Source organism: Carcharodon carcharias, chromosome 16, assembly GCF_017639515.1.
Source record: "Carcharodon carcharias isolate sCarCar2 chromosome 16, sCarCar2.pri, whole genome shotgun sequence".
Classification (NCBI taxonomy): domain Eukaryota; kingdom Metazoa; phylum Chordata; class Chondrichthyes; order Lamniformes; family Lamnidae; genus Carcharodon; species Carcharodon carcharias.
The window spans coordinates 13,061,642-13,072,307 of NC_054482.1; positions in this window are offsets into that span (position 1 = coordinate 13,061,642).

Here is a 10,666-nt window from a genome sequence, read left to right on the forward strand (position 1 = left end):
ATGCGACGGAGGCGAAGGAACTTCTATCTCCTACCCAAAATCCACAAACAGAACTGCCCCGGTAGACCGATCGTCTCAGCTTGTTCCTGCCCCACAGAACTCATTTCTCGTTATCTTGACTCCCTTCTCTCTCCCCTTGTCCAGTCCCTTCCCACCTACATCCGTGATTCCTCTGACACCTTACGTCACATCAACAATTTCCAGTTCCCTGGCCCCAACCGCTTCCTCTTCACCATGGACGTCCAATCCCTCTACACCTCCATCCCCCACCAGGATGGTCTGAGGGCCCTTAGCTTCTTCCTCGAACAGAGGCCCGAACAATCCCCATCCACCACTACTCTCCTCCGTCTGGCTGAACTTGTTCTCACACTGAACAACTTCTCCTTCAACTCCTCTCACTTCCTCCAAATAAAAGGTGTGGCTATGGGTACCTGCATGGGCCCCAGCTATGCCTGTCTCTTTATGGGGTATGTGGAACATTCCTTGTTACAGTCCTACTCCGGCCCCCTTCCACAACTCTTTCTCCGATACATCGATGATTACTTCGGTGCCGCTTCATGCTCTCGTCAGGACTTGGAAAAATTTATTAATTTTGCTTCCAATCTCCACCCCTCCATCATTTTCACGTGGTCCATCTCTGACACTTCCCTTCCCTTCCTTGACCTCTCTGTCTCAATCTCTGGTGATAGACTGTCCACCAATATCCATTACAAACCCACCGACTCCCACAGCTATCTCGACTACAGCTCCTCACACCCCGCTTCCTGTAAGGACTCCATCCCATTCTCTCAGTTCCTTCGCCTCCGTCGCATCTGTTCCGATGATGCTACATTCAAAAACAGTTCCTCCGACATGTCCTCCTTCTTCCTTAACCGAGGTTTTCCACCCACGGTCGTTGACAGGGCCCTTAACTGTGTCCGGCCCATCTCCCGCGCATCCGCCCTCACGCCTTCTCCTCCCTCCCAGAAACATGATAGGGTCCCCCTTGTCCTCACTTATCACCCCACCAGCCTCCGCATTCAAAGGATCATCCTCCGCCATTTCCGCCAACTCCAGCATGATGCCACCACCAAACACATCTTCCCTTCACCCCCCTTATCGGCATTCCGTAGGGATCGCTCCCTCCGTGACACCCTGGTCCACTCCTCCATCACCCCCTACTCCTCAACCCCCACCTATGGCACCACCCCATGCCCACGCAAAAGATGCAACACCTGCCCCTTCACTTCCTCTCTCCTCACCGTCCAAGGACCCAAACACTCCTTTCAAGTGAAGCAGCATTTCACTTGCATTTCCCCCAACTTAGTCTACTGCATTCGTTGCTCCCAATGTGGTCTCCTCTACATTGGAGAGACCAAACGTAAACTGGGCGACCGCTTTGCAGAACACCTGCGGTCTGTCCGCAAGAATGACCCAAACCTCCCTGTCGCTTGCCATTTCAACACTCCACCCTGCTCTCTTGCCCACATGTCTGTCCTTGGCTTGCTGCATTGTTCCAGTGAAGCCCAACGCAAACTGGAGGAACAACACCTCATCTTCCGACTAGGGACTTTACAGCCTTCCGGACTGAATATTGAATTCAACAACTTTAGGTCGTAAGCTCCCTCCCCCATCCCCACCCCCTTTCTGTTTCCCCCTTCCCTTTTTTTTCCAATAAATTATAAAGATTTTCCTTTTCCCACCTATTTCCATTATATAAAAAAAAAACCCACTAGAGCTATACCTTGAGTGCCCTATCATCCATTCTTAATTAGCACATTCGTTTAGATAATATCACCAACTTTAATTTTAACACCTATGTGTTCTATTGTACTATTGTTGTTGACATCTTTTGATGATCTGCTTCTATCACTGCTTGTTTGTCCCTACAACCACACCCCCGCCCCCCCCCTCCACCTCTTTGTCTCTCTATCTCTCCGCCCCCCCACACACACACCTTAAACCAGTTTATATTTCAACTCTTTCTTGGACTCGAACGCAAGTTCTGTCGAAGGGTCATGAGGACTCGAAACGTCAACTCTTTTCTTCTCCGCCGATGCTGCCAGACCTGCTGAGTTTTTCCAGGTAATTCTGTTTTTGTTTTACAAAGCAACAGTTAAGATCAGGATCACATAGATCAACCTGAGGAGACCAAAGATGACCCAACGCAAGGAAGGCTACAAATTCATTATATAGTTGAGGGGAAATCAAGATCAAAGCTTAGTTCATTAGTGCTTAAATCACCTATTGTAGCAGTGCTTTTTAAAAAAAAACTTGGTTTTAAAGCACACTTTGTTCACACATTTAAAAGCAACTCTTTCCACCTCCCCTCAAAAATCCTTTCTATTAAAAAAGGGTGGAGCATCTATGCATCAAATAGGTTTTGTAACCTTGAAGGGATCCACCAGCTTCAGCTTAGTAACCAAAAAAAATACATCATGCAATACTTCTGTCCTTATAAAACAGTATATCTTCAGATTTACCATAAGCAACTCATTGAGCTGAAGTCCTTCAGGAGTAATATCAATGTGTGGAAATGAAAAAGCCTTTTCACAAGCATATTGTTGGTGGCGGTTGTCCCTTGATTCAAGGATGACGTCTACTCGGGGTCATGAGTTTCTGCCGTGGGTCTTCATGTGGCTGAACAGGCTAATTCTCAAACCACATATATTTGGGCGCATGGGGCAGGACGTTCCACCTGGTAGTAGGATCCAGAGTTCAGGATTGCTTCCTTTACTTTCCTTCTCTTGCACCACTCTGTCTCATCATTAAGACATTGTGACTCAAATTGTGAAGCAGCTTGATGCACAGGGTGACACCATTTTGAACGATTGGTAGCAATCTCCTCCCAGTCATTAATGTCAATGCTGCCTTGCTTCAAGGACAGCTTCAGAATGTATTTTCCTTTTATTCTTTGTTCTCCCCTGCAACGTTGGTCATTTGAGAGTTGAGAAAACAGGATCTGGCGGAGGAGATACTTTTTGGCCATCTGGACACAGAGACCAGCCAATTGCAGGGGTTTTGCTTGAATACTTGTAGAGCTGGCTTCAAAGAGGACACTAGCATTTGTTCGATAGTCCTCCCATTGAATCTGGAGGATGTAGCAGAGGGATTGCCAATGGAATTTCTCCAGATCTACTGCAGTACAGGAGTGTAACGACAACTGCTTTGTACACGAGGACTTTAGTTGACTTGAGTTGTCAAACACTTGCCACTGTAGTTTGTAGAAGGCTGAGCTGGAGCAGCCGATCCAGTGTTGGATCTCCTCATCAATTATGGCCTTTTGAGAGAGATGACTGCCAAACTATGGGAAGTGCTCAACATATTCCAGAATCTCTCCTTCAGCATATGTGGGTGGTTGAATATTTGGCTGATCATTCTGGTAACATTTGAGGACAGGTCAGGTTTCTTGGTATGCAGAATTGAGGAGATCGAGAGTGGCTTGCAAATCTGGTGCAGAGTGGGCAATGACACTGCAGTCATCCACAAACTGTGGATCATGTGGCCTGAGGGCCACTGAGGTTAGAGTTTTCCGTCTAGACAGTATTTAATATACTGACACCAGAGGGAAGTTGGTCTTTGACGAGATGAATAGCCATTGTCAGGTAGATTGTAAATAGTATGGGGGTTATCACACAGCCTTGTTTGACCCTTGTCCAGATTTTGAAGGTGTCTGTTTCAGATCTCCCATTCAAGATAGTTGCAATCATATCATCATGAAGCAATTCCAGGATGGTGATGACATTCTTTGGACATCCAAATCTTTGGAGCACAGTCCACAGAGCCTCAAGAGTTACTGAGTCAGAATCTTTGGTCATATTGATGAATACAATGAAGAGTTCCTGGTGATGTCCTTGTCATTTTTCTTGGACTTTTCTGGCAACAAAGACCACGTCAGAGGTTCCTCTGGAAGGTCTAAAGCCACCTGTGTCTCTGGGAGGGTTTCCTCAGCCACAGGAAGAAGATGATTCAGGAGAATGTGTATCAGGAATTTCTCTGTTATGGACAACAGGAAATACCTCGATAGTTTCCACAGTGAAATCCATCTCCCTTCTTGAAGATAGTTACAATTACTGAAATTGGAGGAAGTTCCCTTTTAAGTCACATACCATCCTGACTTGGGAATATATCATCTCCCTAACGGCACTCTGGATGCACCTACACCAAATGGCCTGCAGCGGTTCAAGAAGGCAGCTCACTACCACCTTCTCAAGGGCAATTAGGGATGGGCAATAAATGCTGGCCTAGCCAGAAACGCCAACACTACATGAAATTTTTTTTTTAAATTAACTACAAGATCCACTGCAGGAACTCACCAGGGCTCTTTCAATAGCACCTTCCAAACCTACGGCCGCTACCACCTAGAAGGACAAGGGCAGCAGATCCATGGGACCACCACCACCAAGTTTCCCTCCAAGCTACACATCATCCTGACTTGGAACTTTATTGTTCCTTCATTGTTGCTGGGTCAAAATCCTGCAAACCCCAACAGCCCTGTTGATGTGCCTACGTCACATGGACTGCAGTGGTTCAAGAAGGCGGCTCACCACTACCTTCTCAAGGGCAATTAGGGATGGACAGTAAATACTAGCCTAGCCAGCAATGCACACATCTCATGAACGGAGTATCCTGAAATGGACTGCTCAGTCACAAATGCTGCTGCCCAAAGACTTATGTTCCAACACAGGCATCCAATGACCTTCACACATCAGTCATGTGTGTGCAGATTCTTGACTAGGGACTCTCAGGTTCACAACCCTGTCTTCACAGGACTTGGCATGGACTCTGGCAGAAGTTTGTGCATGACTTTAACGTAGGGATGCTTGGGCACCGTCATTGTCCACACAAACTTGATCGGTTGGTGTTCAGATTTCAGTGGCGGGTTGAACCACAATGACTGGGATCACCTTGCCGCTGCAGCTTTCTTCGGCCTTCGCAGCTGGTGAGACACACTGTCTTCCTTCCCTGTTCTCCCTTTTGGACCACATTTTGTTTGGCACCTCACTCTGACCTTGCTGCATGGGCGGCCCTAACAGGCAATTAATGCAACGATAGATGTTTGTTAACTCCATACTCAGACAGAGAGAAACCAACCAACAACTACAAATGTTGCAAAGAAAAACACTGACACCTTAGTGTGTGGTTCTAGTTTAACTCATTTAATCCAGGTGTGACAATTTTTTTAAATAAAGCTAAATATTTATCCAGTAAAGATTATGAAAATGTTTTCAGATGCATATATATCTGGACTAAATATATTTAGTGAAAAATCAAAGGTGTTGATTAAGTCTCCCATCACAAATGACTTGGAATCAAATCCTATTTATAGCAGTTAGTGTAACCCTGTGTAACCTCAGGCTTAGATGCAGCTCTCAGAAGGTTTAGACTTTTTTTTGTTAATGACACTGTTTAATTGCAAGAAAAACCCATTTCATTAAGCGTCAATTCACGTCACGCCAGGGGAAGTAGTGTTCAGTTGGCCAGGTTATCTTTCAGCTTTTAAAATCAGTTAGGAAACGTGTCATGGACAATTCAGAAGGGTGTAGCATGGATTGCAAATCTACAAAGCCATTTTCAAAAGGTGAACCTGTCAAAATATATCACTGTGGAAACTTCAACTTTTATTCAAATTAACAGTGCAAGTTGCCATCACTAGTTTTGGTTGGTGCTGAGGGTTGAACATCAAGTCGTATGTAAGAAAGCTGCACATGTAGAAGGTTGACAGCAACAACACGATTTCAAATCCATCATACTTACAAATGAGTTCCATGACTCAACAGTAACTGATTCAGCTAGCACACACTAAAGAAGGCATCATTATTTAGTACAGGGGTGGAGGAGGAGGGAGCCTGCCAAATAAAGGTTCTATGAAAGTAACAAGATAAAACGATATGCAACACTTTAGAATGTTTGCCTATTTTGAATGGTTAAAGCTTGTGAGGAGAGTCTCCAAGTTGAACAGATAACCATAAGAACAGAAGCATGAGCCACAATAAAAGAACAAACTTGCATTTAAGTAATGCTTTCATGACCTCAGGATATCCCAGAGTTTTCCAACCAAGGAAGTACTGAAATATGCTATAGTTTATACAATTTCAGGAGAAAACAAAGTCAGGAAGTTATCCAAGCTTAAGAAATTTATCTTCTCAGCATTCTAAGGTTAGTGTATTATGATTGGATTGCTATGAAAAAATTTATTTTAAAAACAAATGATTTGCTGAAAGAGAAAAGCACAATACAAAGTTGGGAGAGATTTTTATTTCAATAGTGCTTTCCAAGTAGTTTGAGCATTTAAATTTACATTGAGATCTTATTTATGTTAGATATTGTAAAAGAAACATTACTGGACTTCTCCACATTTCTTCTCTTCTTGCTGCATGTGTGCCATGAAGCTATTAAATGTAATATTATTGGAAAATATTTTTCCTTTAAAATAGAGGTTTAGTCTGTGGGTGTGCCTTAATTGGATTAAATTAATTGCTTTGATGTGTACTAATTTTGAGATGTAAGAGGTAGCGTGCATTTGCATTTTTTGAATAGAGCATTCTAGAAGTAGGGTGAAAACTGACACCTATCTAGCAGATACCAAGCAATGTTTATATTACTGATAAAATTGGTACTATGAAAATGGTTTTATTGTTAGAGAGATTTAGTTCAGAGGTTGGTGATACAATGAGAATTTACATTAAATGAGCGGTGCTGGGTATAACTTCAGCAGTGTTGTGTGCAGAGCAGAGGCAATGTGAGATCAACAGCAGCTACAAGCCTCCAACTGTCTCCACAGGAACCAAAGTGAAAAGATCCTCATTTTGGCTTCATAAGGTGAAAATGCTTTGCCTGGTGTCCGGTTAAGTCTATGGGTTGTTGTTGTCTTAGTGGAGATTAGTTTATGAATTTATTAAAAGTTATGATAGTAGTACTTTGTAGCCATGTGTATATATATTTTAACCTGTGTAAATTAATAAAATGTTTCATTTAGTTTCATGTAAAACCCAGAGAACTGGTGGTCTGATTCCTGAATTTAGAGTCGCATCTCAAACATAACTGTCATAATCTATAATTTTAAGTGCTGTTTAAAGTTTCCTTCTGGGATTTTTAAATAACTCAGCTGTACCAACTGCATTGGTCATAACAATTAGTTAATTATTCTGGGACCTACACCTGTACCGAGACTTGGAAAGTGTTACCACATTTCTCCTGGCAAGCTAGTTGTAAAATACCAATACATAAAAATCAAAAATAAAAAAACACTGAATATACTCAGGTCAGCAGGATCTGTGCAGAGAGAGAAAAAGTTCTGTTTTCCTCTCCACAGATGCTACCAGACCTGCGGAGTACTTCCAGCATTTTCTGTTTATTTCAGATTTCCAGCATCCATAGTATTTCGCTTTTGTTTTAGTACATGAAAATTCAACTAGTTTTATACTGAAAAACAAAACCCTTCCAGATTTTAGAACTTTAATGGCTGGAGCATGCTAGCATTGTTACACATCATAACATCATTTCCATCAGCACCATCTGCATTTTTTTTTTTGAAAAGGAATGATTATCATTTATTCATTACCTTTCAAGACTGTCAAAGAATTAATATCTTTCTCTTCTGTTCATTGCGCTTACTCAATTTGAATTATTTTGTCTGACCATCAAATGCTAATCGCACCAACAGATTAGGAAGCATTATTGAGCACGATACCGTAAGGAAGACCAACATATGCACAGTAGTTGCTGAATCAAGCCAGTTTCAACAGATTTCTGAAATGATGTGGCTCTCTAACAACCAGTCTTAGTAACTCCTTCAAATTCAAAGGGATCATTGAGATAAATTAATGTAACAAGAGGTGGAGGTACCAAAAAGGCTGTTTCTTATATATAAAAACAGGATCCTGGTAGCATAAATCCCTACTGCTTCCCTAGTAGTTGCATAACAAAATGTACCTTAACGTTCGCAGATTAACAAGTACTAGGCACTCATGCGATCAGAGCTGCAAATTTCTTGTTAGATAAAGACCACACAGTTATCCATAAAGTGAAACACGCTTCTGCTTTTGCATGTGGCTACAGCAGACAATGCCTGAAATATTCTCATGTATTTCAGAATAGGGGAACCAGTGGATGTAGCGTTTTGAATTTTCAAAAGGCATTCGATGAGGTGCCATGTAAAACGATACTGCAGAAGATAAAAGCTCATGGTGTTGGGGGTGATACGTTTGCACGGATGGAGGATTCGCTAACAGGAGGCGGGATTAAAGGGTTATTTTCAGGTTGGCAAACTATAATTAACGGAGTGCTGCAGGGATCGGTGCTGGGCCTCAGCTATTTACAATCTACTCTAATGACTTAGATGAAGAGACTGACTGCGTTGTAACCAAATATGTTGACGATACAGATAGGTAGGAAAGCAAGCTGTGAGGAGGACAGAGTCTGCAAAGGGATCTAGATAGGTTAAGCAAGTGGGCAAAAATTTGACAGGAATATAACGACCCGTAACTTCCAAACTCCAGGGCGGAGTAACTGAAAGATACCCAAAAGATACGTTGGGAAACTACACACCCCACCCCTCCCCCCCCCACCCCGGGTAAGGATTGAATGACAATTGCCTGAAAAGTTCAAACTTCTGTTGGGCAATTGCCCTATAAATCAGAACCATCCAAAAGTACGATATAAATTGCAAACTGGATGATTCTGTCTAACCAAAATAGTTACCCAGGAAAAGTTAGAATTAAAACCACTTGTAATTCTTGGGCAACTACAGTATTGACCCAAATGCCACCACCCCTCCACCCACCACCCCCCCAACTTAAAACTTACCTTCTCCCTGGTTTCTCAAAGTGGCTGAACCTTCAAACATACCTGCTTTACGGCAGCTAGTGCTGTTAAAAAAAGGGCGTGGCTTCCTTACCTTCAATTCTGCAGCCCTCAAGATGAGGCCGCAGGAACCCACTGCATTAGACAGGTCTCACCCAGCCTGAGTCAGAAGGTTGGACAAAAAAAAGGAGCGGCTATATTTTAAGGTAAGAAACTAGGAGCGGAGAGGCAATCAGATTCTGATTGGCCTTGAAATTCCATGGGAAAATGTGAGGTTGTCCGCTTTGGCGGGAAGAACAGAAAAGCAGAATATCATTTAAAACGGAGACACACTGCAGAATGCTGCAGTACAGAGCGATCTGGGAGTCCTCGTACATGACTCAAAAAAGTTAGCTTGCAGGTACAGCAAGTAATTAGGAAGGCTATTGGAACGTTAGCCTTATTGTAAGGGGATTGGAGTATAAAAGTAGGGAAGTCTTGCTGCAACCGGACAAGGCATTGGTGAGATGGACTTGCAGTTGTGTGCGCAGTTTTTGGTCTTCCTTTTGATATATTTGATTTGGAAGTTGTTTAGAGAATGTTCACTAGACTGAATCTGAGGATGAAAGGGTTGTTGTATTAGGAAAGGATGCCTATATTTATTGGAGTTTAAAAGAATGAGAGGTGATCTTATTGAAAAATGAGATTCTGAGGGGCTTTTAAAAGGTAGATGCTGAGAGGATCTTTCCTCTTATGGGGGAAATGTAGAATTAGTTTAAAAATAAGGGGTCTCCTACTTAAGATGGGTCATTAGTCTTTGGAATTCTCTTCCACATAGAGCAGAGGAGGTTAGGTCACTAAATATATCCAAGGCTGAGTTAGATAGATTTTTCATTGAAAAAGTTAGGCGGACAGGTAGGAACGTGGAGTTAAGGCCACATTCAGATCAGCCATGATCTTACTGAATGGCAGAGCAGGCTTGATGGGCCGAATGGCCTACCCCTCCTATTTATGATCTTATGAGGGGGAAACAGGGGAATTATCTAACATCTGTTGTCAGGAAGTTATTAGTGACTGAACACCTTGCAACTTTTCAGCCAATCAGGGAGAGCCAGAATGAACATACAAATTCAGAGCAGGAGTAGGCCACAGGAGACAAAGAGTAGGAAGAATGGGCAGATGCTCTAATTGGCAGGATGTGACTAGTATTGTCCTGCAAGGATCTGTGTTGGGGCAACTATTCACCCTACTTGTTAATTACATAGATGATGGAATAGAAAGACAAATATCCTGGTTTGCTGATAACACAAAAATAGACAGTAATGTAGTGGAATTGTCAGATTATAAAGAGAAGTTGATCAATTAAGTGAAAGGGCAAAATAGTTTTCAAAGTAGTCAAATGTGAGGTCATTTACTTTGGACCTAAAACAGATAGAATGGAGTACTTTCTAAATAGTGAAAAACTAGGAACAGTGGATGTCCAAAGAGACCTGGGTGACCAAATGCATAGATCACGAACAGGTGCAAAAAAGAATCAAAAAGATTAATGGATATTATTTTTCTTATATATTATATCTCGAGAACTAGAATACAAAGGGATAAGAAGTCATGATTCAGTTTTACAAATCCCTAGAGTACTGTGAACAGTTCTGGGCATGACGCATTAGGAATGATATACTGGATTTGGAGGGAGTGCAGCACAGATTTACCAAAATGATACCTGGACTCCAAGGGTTAAATTATGAGATTCCACAAACATTGGCTGTATTTCCTGGAATTTAGAAGATGATCGGGGTGATTTGATCAAAGTTTTCAAGATACTAAGATGAGATGAGATAGATTGAGAGGAACTATTCTGGCAAGTTGGGAATCTAGGACTGGGAGTGAGGGGAGAGGGGGGGGG